The sequence below is a fragment of the Lutjanus erythropterus genome, chromosome 12 (assembly GCF_056507025.1).
Source record: "Lutjanus erythropterus isolate fLutEry1 chromosome 12, fLutEry1.hap2, whole genome shotgun sequence".
Lineage (NCBI taxonomy): Eukaryota > Metazoa > Chordata > Actinopteri > Lutjaniformes > Lutjanidae > Lutjanus > Lutjanus erythropterus.
Genome location: NC_139328.1, coordinates 16,738,037 through 16,750,711, shown reverse-complemented (window position 1 = coordinate 16,750,711; position 12,675 = coordinate 16,738,037). Strand labels below are relative to the sequence as shown.

At 38.6% G+C, this 12,675-nt stretch overlaps 1 protein-coding gene across 2 annotated transcripts in view; it reads right to left on the bottom strand.

The window, feature by feature from the left end:
* The window catches only part of glis1a (GLIS family zinc finger 1a), a 63,595-nt gene that overhangs the window by 34,315 nt on the left and 16,605 nt on the right, over positions 1-12,675 (bottom strand). The gene's annotated exons all lie outside the window — the stretch shown is intronic.

The following is a 12,675-nucleotide window of genomic DNA, read 5'->3' as shown; positions in this document are numbered from 1 at the left end:
GTTTTGAATCATCTGATGGAGAGTTGCCAGAGATTCTTCAATACCAAGATAAAACAGATAGATAGACATAGACATAAATATATTTTTGTCTTAGCTGGCGTACTTTTTTTTAAGCATGACAACATGTTGGTGGTAAGAGAAGGTAAATCCACTTTTTTTCCACTGCATCAATGTACACAGAAAAATGCATACTAAGAAGCTTTCCATTCTTAAACTTTACAAACCAAGTCCAAATCTAATTGTGATATAAACAGAGTGCAGGTGACGCTGCCGCAGCCCAGGAGATACATCTGTGGTGCACTGGGATTTTATACCTGAAACTATCAGACTCTCTCATCTTCATTATTTGCAAACTGATCCGTTTGGTTCACCATTAATCAAATATATGTGCATGCTCAGTGAACGCTGTTATTCAATGCATTCATGTACAACACTGCAGGCAGAGATGAAGAGTGGGCCATGGAGGTCTGGTAAATTTACTTGATGTCTCAACTGACATCACTTGAGGCAACTGACCCTTTGCAACTCACTGTTGCTACGCCTGCCAAGCTTTCCATTCTTGCACTGCATTTATGCAGTTTACTGTGAAAATGAAATTAGGAGTAATTGTTGAAACATGAGGTCTTTGAATCCTTAGAGATGTTAACAAAAGCAAATTCTCTTTTCTAGCTGATGACAGTGAATTTTGTTGGCTAAAATGATTACTCTTACTGGCTGATTTCATAAGTGTAGCTCACTAATATAAGCTAATGCTAATGCCTTCAGTCAGCTGAGGAGTCTCCAGCTGACATTTTAATGTTTCCATCTGACATGTTTGGACACAAGAACCCTGTGAAAGTGTTTATGTAAAGTTACCTAACAACTGCATACATAATATAACATAATGCTAAAAGACTGAGGCTAAAGCTAGCTTACATCTCAGAAAACACTGGTCGGATGGTGAAATATGGCAGGTAAGACATGATAGATAGACAGAAGTACACTTATTAATGTGGGAAAAGAAAGCACCGGGGCTGGATGAGTACAGCAGACTTTGAGACGGTCACTCAGCCAGACTGGTCAGACCGTGATCATGGAAGACAGCCAGAATAAGAGCTAAGCTAACTGAGACAGCGAACCAGAGTGAGATGCATCATCGTATGCCCATTTTGATTCTGCACCAGCCCACATCATCCTCCTAAAACCCCCACATAGCTAATGCAAATGCAGTGGTGTCTAACAAGTTTGGCTGGAGGTAAAGTTACTGCAGCTAGTAAGCTAGAATTAGATAGCATGACATGCTAATGTTTGCAGCGCATGTTAGAGATGATGAAGACAGAGTTTAATCCCCACACACATGCTCTTGTGTTTCACGTCTTCGAGAGACTACAAAAAAGACACCACTGTCCAGACTCATGAAATGCCGAGCATCGTTCTTCTCAGAGCTTCTTACACACCACTTCAACATGCAGAGAAATGCAAAGCTTGACAGGCTCTCGGTGCCCTAGTTACGTTTACTAAACTATGTTTGGACAGTTGCTGTTTGGAGGTGGGGCTTACCAAAGGGTCCATTTATGAGATTTCACACAGCTCCTTCTGGAGCTGGCCTTTAAATCACTTAGCGTTATGTGCAGTATTACTCTCAAAGACCACTAAACAGACTTTAATGTGTAAAATCGATTTCCCCTGTAAGTACAATACTACAGTAAAATGTACTTAGTATATTCCACCAGGATTTATTTTCTGCAACGTTGCACAGCTATGACTCAGCTGGTGTGAAAACTTGAAATACCATTAAAAGAACTGAAACATAAAACCCAAAATGTGTCACACTCTGAGTGTTACTCCCTCATTACAGCCATCTTCAATTCTGCATCCAATCATTAACAACAAATGGACCACAGTGACCAGCAGAGCAGGTCCCAGATGAAGTCAAACCAAAACAAACAGTGTGTCCGACCCCCTTGTCAGCAGGCTTCAATCAAACCGCTCTGAGTGTGACGCTGCAGCGAGTGTATATTTGGTTTCCTCTGAGCTGGTGCAGCAGTCGGGCCTGATTCATTACTGCAGACATTAAGGCCACCCTCACAGCAAACGGCCGGGCGCTGTGTGGCCGCCGATCGCCTGGAACCTGCTCCACAGGCTTGTTAACAGAAGAAGAGTAATGGACCACATCTCTGTGCTCGCTGCTGATGCAGGACAGGGAGGCTGGAAACTGGTGGGTCAAACAGAAGTTCCTCCTCTCCTGTCACACATACAGTAGCTCCACTGTGCAACAGTCCCTGAGTGTTTATTGGAGTAGACTTGATTTCCACTGTTCTCTGCCATCTGCCAGATATTGATGATCTAACTCACAACAGGATCCACGCCACGAGTAATTAGTCATCGGAAAGATTCAATGTGGACACTTATTTTACGAGCCAGAGACTGACTCAGCTCCGACGATGTGTGCGCCCTGACAAATAAAGGTTCTAACTAGAACCATAAAGGGTTCTTCAGCTTGTCCCCATAGGAGAACCCTTTTTGGTTCCTGGTAGAACCTTTTATAAAGGTTTCAGTTATAATCCTTCAGAGAGTTCTGCCTAGAACGCGACACAAAGGGTTACATGTAGTACCATCTGTAAAAGTCTTCACTAAGAACCCCCTATGAGAGGTTCTACAGAGAATCCTTCTATGATGCAATGGTTCCACCCAGAATCCTCTCTGAGGGTTCAATACAGAACCTTTCCACCCCCTAAAGATGCCTACAAGAAACCAACATTTTAAAATCCATGAGTTTTATCAAGAACCCACCCCTTAGAGCTGTTTTTTATTTCCAAGAATTTATCTAGAAGCCACCCAGGTGGTTCTGCTGAGAACCTTTTTATTTTCCAAGGGTTTTATATAGAACACACTACAAAAAACTCTTTTATATTCAAGAGTTTTATCGAGACAACATACAAGGGTTTCTACCGAGAACCCTTCTATGTTCTGGTACAGAAAATCCTGACAAATGTATGAAACGGGTTCTTAATGAAACCCTCACTGTTACAAATAACCCTTGACAAACATTTTCTTCAAAAAAAAGTTTTTTTAAATAAGCAAATTGTTGTGGGTAGAACCTCAGCCCTTGAAGAAGAACCCTTTGGGACCCTTGATTGTAAGAGTGTAAGTTGACTTGTGTAGTTATATTAGCTGACGAAGCAGTCACTAAGTGTAGGTTCATGCCCATAGTTTCCTGGTATAGTCTGGTTTACAGTTTTATGATTCTTCCCGTAAATCGCTGGAGTTCCCCCCACCAGAGTCATGCAGCAGCCCAGTCATGGGAACTGTGGTTGAATCTTAATTAGAGAGGTTGTGATGTGTGTGTGTGTCAACAAGTGGAACAGGATTAATGATACTCGTGCAGAAGAAGCGGTTTGGTGTGTTTGAAATATGATAATTGCAGCCTGGTACCTGTTGGCTTTGAGAGCTAAAACCAATATTAGAGTTCTGAGGGAAAACTGTGGGATTTCAGATGCAAACAAAACATTAGATTCACAACAATGAAAAAAAAAAACCCAGAATACATACATCTCTTTTCATGATCTAACAGCTCCCTTTAAAGGGATAGTTCAGATTTTTTGAAGTGGGTTTGTGTGAGGTAGATGCTGGTTGCCACACCTCCAGTTAGAAGAAGCAGAGAGGAGCACAAGCAATAAACTGCTGTGGACAGGGTCAGTAACAAAATGTATTTTAACCGCTTAAAAAGGGTCCACCTAAAAAACATTAATATAATTTAAAGTGTATACTATATTTATAACATTTTCACCACCTGACCTTGCCGTCAGACATCCTTTTTGGATGTGAAACTGCCATAAGATAAGTCAAATATCATGCTCTCCATACCAACCAAACTCAATAGGCAAAATGATTAATTTTACCTTGCAGAACACAGGAATTGCTGATCTACAGCTGTTTCTACCTGCTAGTTTGTTTGTGTTTTTGTGAGACTTCTGCGTTTTGAAGGATTAGTTCAGATTCACTGAAGTCACACAATAACAAAGACCAGTAACTTGAGGTGCACAGAGACATCATTTTTTGTGTCTGCAATAGTGATGTGCCTTCAAAACATCATGTTGATTTATTATTTGGATACAATGAATTATGAAATATATTTTCACCTTTCACAGTACTAGAATATTACACACATACTGCATAATATTAGAGTATTAAAAGGAAGTAAAAATGTACCTAAATAAAAGTTAAAAAAAATACTCTTTACATTGCTGCGTTATTTACATTTTGGATTTTTTTTTTCTCACATTTATTTATCATCACATTATTTGTGCTTTCCTGTATGTGGATACCCACCAGTAACTCCTGTGTCCTGTGAGGTAAAATTAATGTTTTTGCCAGTGAAGTTTGGCTGCTTTGAAGAGAGCAATATCTGGCTTTTTTTCCTGTCATAAAAGGCTGTCTGGCAGCAAGATAAAGTGGTGAAAATATTCTGAATGTAGCGTTCAATTAAACTGATATTTATTTTTTTTAGGTGGGCGTTTTTTTTAGGTGGCTGAAATACATTTTGCTGCTGATCCTGTCCTTCAGTAGTTCATTGCTTGTCTTCCATGCTGGTACTCCTCTCTGCTTCTCTTAACTGGTGGCGTGTCGACCACTATATAGGTAATTCACTGATTATGGATAAGTACTTCATACAACCACACTTCAAAAAATGCAAACTATCCCTTTTAGCATCCAACCAGGACTCATGTAAACATCCACTCTGCATAAACCCAACAGAGTGAGATCCAGCAGAAAATAGAGAGAGGGGGATTTTTTTTTAGCAGTGTCTGTTCACAAACCACTTTGGTCCTAATCCAGAAAGAAGAGTCAGACGGTAAAACTAAGAAAAGTGTCCCACAAAGCCTCAACTGAGCATGCAAACTTTATAAAATAGCAGGCGCATCTCATGTGGTGCCTTTTAAAGACTCACTTGCTGAGGTTAGCTAAACACAGCTGTGGCGTTTCAGGACAAGCAAATGTGTACTTGTCTCAACAATAAGCACTTTGGTTCTTGAATTACAAATGTTTTTGTGCTGTTTGGTTGAACTGAAACATGGGAAAAAGATCTGTATTGAAACGAGAGATGTGGATATGCAGACACAAAATTCATTTTCCTAATCCTGTCCTTCCTAAATAACCCTTGATGGTGTTACAGAGGCGTCAGAGCGGATCAGTACTTACACAGAATCCTGCAGCTGAAATAAATATCAGATTCTGTCACTGTGTGTGTACATAAACTGACAATAATTTATGCACACATACAGTTATTCTGTTCACCAACGGTATGTGAACGCTTGTCTGAGAAAATCAGCATTTTAATTGTTCTATTTAATTTTTGACTTTTTATAAATAATATCAGGAGCTTTTTTATGAATACAACAGGGGAGAATTATTGTCAGCCTGACCACAGAACAGCTGCTCACTCCTGCTGCCCTTCCTTTTAAAGCCAAGTAATCAATCAATTTTATATTAACAATGGATCAGATCACTATGTGTAATGTGACAGGTGTCACTTGTGGTGACAAACAATATAATACATGATAATATCTGGTAATATGTCACTGCTTCCAGCTGGTTCTGCTGCTCCCAAGTGGCAAAAACAAAAGAAATGACAACAAAATAGTGCAGTTTTAAAGGTCCAGTGTGTAAGATTTACAGGTATTTATTGGCAGAAATGGAACGTAATATTCATAAGTATGTTTTCATTAGTTTAAAATCACCTGAAAATAAGAATCTTTTCACTTCATTACCTCAGAACGTGGCAAACTCCGACCCTGCACCCCATTTTACATCGCCCACGAGAACTTGTAAAGAATATAATTTGCACAATACAATTCTATGCTACATTACAGAATGTCCCAAAATGCATCCCATTTTTGTCATCATACGCAGAGGCAGTTATTTATTATGATAACAAGTAGATGCATTTATATCGTCTTAGAATTACATTTGCCCTTTGAGGACAACCACAACACTGAGGTGGCCCAAGATAAGACTCCTCTGATCTAAAGTGACCCCTTTATATCTACAGGACTCCATAAAAACATTGTTCACTTGGATGGGTATGATTTTACAGGGTATCGCGGTACACACTTTGGCAAGCTCTGAGTCATGCCATGGAGAGGACACACCCCGGCTGACGTCACATGACCTGAGACACACACATCCCAGTTGCTTTCGTGTTTGTTGTCGCATACAATATAAACTCAAGAATTACAAAAAAAAACAAAACAAAAAAAAAACATAGCGTTTGGAGGTTGAGTAAATGTCGTCGGTATAAAGTTATGATGGACAATTTGAGAATTTATCAACAGTCAAAAGTCATTTGAAAAGCTGCAGGGAACTCTAGTTGTGGTTGCAGATGTGCCAGCAGTAAAAGGAGTGTATCAGTGTAAACTGAGGATCACAAAAAATATCTGAAAATAAAAAAATACAATCAGGCCTGAGGTCTAATCTTGATTAAGGCAAAGATTAATGTGCAAAAGCATTGAGTTTTGTGTAGTTATTTTATAGTATTTTAAATCAGAAGGGGATTACATGTTAGTTTATAGGCTATAAATACTTCAAGTCAGTGGTTTTGGTTCATATCATATTTTATGCTTGTTCCTATACAAATAAACATGAAATAAATAAAACTTAAATATCTTATTATCCTTATGTATGCACAATACATCATTACATCTGTCTTTGTATGTTTACATGAGTCCATGCACAGTTTGTTTTTGAGGTATCATGTCATTACCGATAATAGGAACTCTGAGCCATATGGAATTAGCATCACGTGTATCAGGTATGTCTGAGAACTGATCTGTAATCCTGACTTTGCTTTTATTACATTTTAACATAAATCACATGAGATTTTACGAGTTTGAGAAGGAAAATAAGTGTTGTAAATCTTAGTTCCTGGTTTTAAAGAAATACACAGGGACATAGAAATACCCTCAGGTGCAGTATATTTCAGGTTAGGACAATATGTTTGCAAGAGAACAAAATCTCATAAATGTGGCTGGCTGACCATTAAAGAAAACATGTGAATTACGTAATTGGTTTCACAACTGTCGCTTGTGTTTTTATAAAAGACATGAGAGACCGGTATCCGGGCAACAGAGAAAGTTGGCTGCAGGGTGAGAGTTTACACTTCTCTAAATAATTTGTGCCTCAGGGCCTCCATTTCCAAAATAAGTTAATCCTGTGAAACCAATTTAGTGTGCTACAAGTGTGCCAATAAATCATAATTTACTCTACTTTCTGGCCATTAACCTTTATTTATCCTCAGGAAATTGAATGAGCACTCTCACTTTTTCTCTACAGCTGCCAGCTTTACACATTCACACATGTCTACAAAATTTCCAGAAAGACTTTTCTATCAGCGAACATTGTGCAGGTGGGAATTAAATGTGAGGCGTTATTTGAGAGACAAAAGTGTTACTTATTAATTTCCCCACATTTCAAGGAAAGCTTTCAATATCTTTGAATATCAGCAGGAACACTGGCGGACCCCCTGGTGCCCCAATGTTTGAAAAAAAGGAGCAATAGTGCCCTCTTGGATGCCACTATGGTAGTAAAACTATGATAGAGTGGAGAAAATGTGGCGAGGTGACCTCTGGAGTGCCTTTTGAGGACAAAACATGATAAAGTGCTTTTTAGAGTGCCACCTAAGTGGGCAAAACATAATTAAGTGCCCTTCAAGATAACAAAGCATGATAAAGTGCCCTCTAGAGTTCCCTTTGTGTGGTGAAAACATGATTATCTATTAGCGTACACCCATTGCACATGATGGCTTATAAGTGATATTTTAAGCTAATGGCTGTGTCTGTTACAGCGGATAATTTGAAATACATTAGTGATATTGTTGATCTCCACTCAAAAAAATACTTTCGAAAATTCCATGTGGTTCCCCCTTAAGGTGTAATGAGATCTACGCTCATGAATATTATGTAAAAATACATATTATACCTTTAGCTGTGTCCCAAAGAGTATTTTTCACCTAATTCTCCTAATACATCCACCACTCAAAAGGAAAGCAGTTTCACAGTCAAGGAAGTAATACAAGCAAAAAAAAGAGAGACGAATATAATATCTTCAGATCAAACAAATGGCTGAGTCAGGAGCACCGTCTTGCCTGCTGTGGGATGAGCAGCTGGATTTTCTGTCAAACTAGCAAGGTCAATCTAGGTCTGACTGTTATAGGACCTGCAAAAGAGTTTATTCCTCCATTCCTCCAAAAACATGATTTACTTTGTACGTATTGATGAATATGTATAACAGCTGAGCAAAATGTTCTGTTTTTGTTCTGCTATTCGGAGCAATACGAGCTGTCAAACATCTTCAGCTGAGAAACTTAAACAAGAGGATCGTGAGGTGGAGCCTCCTGAAACATTTATTTATACTGAGGGAAGAGGCCCAACCTGAAGCTGCTGAGCTGACACACTGAGAGCTGCAGAGCTGCACAAAGACGCACACTGTTGATCAGAGGGCAACCACACCTTCTTACCCCAAAACTGAACTGAGGACAGAGTAATTTGTGTCAGTTACAGGATGCTGACTTTCAAGCTGTTGTCAGAAATTATACATTAATATGACATCTGTAACAATTATTATTCATTATACTGTGATAATAACATTATATAATAAAATATTCTACAGGAGGCTATAGTGCATATGTGTAGATTTAAGGGGAAATGGAAAAGACTTAAATTTTCAAACAAGCATTTTCCCTCAGTAAAACTGTGAAAGTAGCAGAGGACTTTTATTTTGATGAACCCCTTGCACTGAAAGCCTTACGGCATTATATTTCAAATTGTCACCCAACGCTGGATTCTTGTGTTTTTAGGTATTTCCACTATAAATGGATGCAGAAAGGGCACCAACTGCATAAAAAATCACCAGAATGCAGGAGGCAAAGCATTTGATTCTCAAAATTTTGCTAAATACTGTATGTGTCACCACCAATGTTGAAAAAAAAACTTATTATAGTGTTTTTCCCAAACAATATTCTATAATTTTATCATGTTTTTCCTTGATTTTACAGACTCACAAGAAGATTTCACAGTAGAATCTAAAAGAACATGTAATTAAAAGAATGCTTATGTCTCTGAAACTAAAAAATGAATTTGCAGATGACGTGCTGATGCAGTTTCAGTGATATTAATGCTACAGATTGTTTCAGTGCACTTCCAACATGTCCATTGTGCAGGACAGTCCATGTGGACGAAAGCTGAGGCTATATTACACCACATTTGACGTTGACAAAGGCATCCTTGGCTCTTACAACTGGCTTCTCTGTGCAGCACAAATTTTAATCATCGTCCCAGAACGAGCAAAGAAAAACTTTGAAAAACAATAAAATTGGGAAGTGCTTCTAGTTCCTCTTTGTTCAGCATCGTTTGGACAGAACTAAGTTCACATGAGACTGTGAAAGAACCCTCTAGCAGCCAAGGAGTTACGACTCTTTCCTATTGGGAGCAAAGGAAGAAACAGAGTGACGTTGTTATAGAGCAACAAAGTCCATGGAGAGTCATCAAACGTCAAACCCGGGAGTCGACTGTTCACTTCGCCTTCTTTTAACTGTGACCATCGTTCCCAGCTCTCAAAACAGTTATATCTGGGACTTTTACTGCAAATCATTCAAAATTAACTAAAATTATCGTCAGGACACTTTTGATGATATGTGAAGGACAATTTCACGGTCAAGCTCTGGAGACAACGGTTTCAGGGCTTTCTATGTCGCCAGTGGATATCCTGATAACGTATAACTGATATCCAAGCCAAGACTTCCTCTTTGGTGCTCCAGTAATTCTTTACAGTCTGATTAACAACTTGAGACACGAGAATGGAGGTGGTTATAACTGCATATAACTGCAGATGAATTTAAAAGAGCTAATAAAAAGGTAACTCATCATCAGACGATGATCAGTGGGTTCCAGTATTTCATTTCTATCAGTGTGTTCCACCTCTTTTGCTCTCAACACAGACTGTTTAGGGCACCTGCATTCAAATAAACCCTATTCAGTGGTGACTGGTCAATACTGCTCAGACTACAAACACAAACAAGAACACCAAAGTAACACAAGTCTTGTCCCTTGCTAACAGATTCTGGATTGTGTCAAAGATGTTTACATATTGTGTTGCAGAGAGAACAACTGAATTTAGTCTGCTAACCAGCTTTCCCTGGCCTGTCCTGTCTTGTAATGGCACTTCGTACTTCAAGAGACAATAACATGTCAGTGTATCGACATAGAACAAGAGTTAAGACTGGCACCACTCTTGATAAGTAAAGGGATGAAGTTTGCTATAGGCTATTTAGCAATGCTTATAAAGGTCGCTAATTGTACAATGTTACTGATAGTGTTGATCTGTTTGCTAAATTAGCTGAAAGAAAGAAAGAAAGATCCGAGTATTTCACCTTAGGGGACATCCCAGTTTGTCTGAATTCAACAGGTGGCAAATTCTTACATATGTCCCCTTTAACCCATTTGTTTTTGTGCCTAAATCTAACTAACCCTTATTTATAGTGTTGTCACATCATAAAACAAGTTTATTTTTCAACAGTGATTTGTAATAGTCTTGAAAGGTACAAATAATAACATTCAGAAAACATTCAAAAAAAGAGAAATTCAATTAGTTTTAAGGATTTGTTGTCATGGAAATGTGACTCACTCGTCCAAATCTGACCACAACAATGACGCAACATAGATTTTAGCATGAAGCTGAACAACCCGTGAGGCCGACTTTCACTAAAAAAGGTCTAGTGTCAACAAGAACGAGAAGTCAAAGCTAAACGAGATGACAATAGGGTCATGTCAATGTCTAAGTGTACCAGCAGACATGAATGTCATTGATGAGCGACAAGTTGCTGGAAATTGCCACCTCATTTCTGAAGGTGACAGCTCAGCGTGATAGTCTGACTCCTGCAGCCAAGTCCGCTGAGGGTGAGCATGAAAAGGTGCTGATGACATTTTTTCCAGAAATACCAAGACATATGGTACCATGAGAAATCCCTGCACCATCCAAGTGAGTGATCAGCTGCTGAAGCTGCTCCAATACCATGACCAAATGCCAATGCCGCTAAGTCATGTCTAAATTTTGAGGCTTTTCTCAAAGAGGAGGCTTGTCCAGGTGACAAAACCACTGATGGCTGTGGAAACACAGCTTGACAAAGAAGTGAGAAATGTAAAACCACCACAAGAGACAGCACAACAGAGGAGGTGATTACTCTTCCATTCCCGGTTACATCGATTCTCCAGCTGGAGGAGGCTGAGGTGATGCAGGAGGGGAAGGTAACTCTGTGCATGTAAAAACAGGTGACAGACCTGCGGTCCATCATCCATGCTGGTGACTAATACTGTCCCTAACTGCATGGAATTTACAGATTTCCACAGGGCAGCAGATGGTGAAACACCTCCTGCAATGCCACCACAACTACAACCAGCAGAGGCCAGTCTCCTAAAGACTCTGTAAGGCTCTCACAGTGTCTGCGTTGGTAAAATCTCCTCCGTTATTTTGACAGATTTGATCATTTGTATCATTGATGCTAAACACTCCCACTTCCATAATACTGCAGGCTACTTTGTTGTGCGATTATAGCCAGAAAAATTCTCTGGCACTTTCCAGATTTTAAGAGGCATTTTGGGTCAAAGTAAACTCAGTGGGAGCAGGTGAATAACACAGTCTAATGTTGCACAAAATAAGAATGTGTTATTGGATCAGAATTCATGCATGTCATCTTAGAGAGAAGCTTGAATTACTGTTAACTTTAGACACACTGATCCTCCGGGGGCTCTTCCTCTATAAGACACTTAATATTTCAAATAGCGCTTTCAGGAATATCGAGTCTTCTGTATCTCAAAGCTCAAAGCAGAGTTTCTTCCCATTGTTTATTTTTACTAGATGGACAGGAGGGAGTTTCTGAAATTTTTCACATATCTGCATACAAAAATGGCAATTTTCCATTTTTTATAAACTAGTTAGAAGTTTTCATCAGAGAACATCTTCACTGTTTTATGTGAGTGCATGTAAACACACACAAAAAGAGAGGGAGGACACGATGGAAAGTAACAACAGTAGTACATTTACTCAGTTACTGTAGTTTAGTACAATTTTGAGGTACTTTACTTGAGTATTTCCATTTTATACTGCTTTACACTTCAATTCTACACTTTCTACTAGGATCTAATATTTCCTATGTGTTATGGTGTAAATTCAGCTTTTTGAGTCTGTTTCTTGTTTATATTGTTCATTGTCTCTATTTTAAATATTTGCCCTTGTATAATTTTTTTAAATCTTCTCTTATATTCTCTTCTATTGTACTTTTTAAATGTATTTGTCAGCCACAGTAACTAGATATGTTGCTGAGTAACTCTTTGCATAAAAAATTATACAATCTTATAAAATGATGCATCATTATTAAAACTAAAATTTACTACAACAGCAAAATGCTGCATACACACCAGTGTATCAGAAATAACAATAACAATAATGTTTTTACAGTAATGAAGCAGTTACAGGGGGCATTTTTCCATGTGATGACTACTTTTTTACAGTTTTTTAGCTTTTTGCCTATTTTTTAAACTTTAATTCTATTTTTACTATTTAGGTTATGAGCTCTTGTAGGGCAGAGGTGGGAGACTTGAGTTACATGTCTTGACAGACTTAAGTTGCAATTTTGAGGACTTT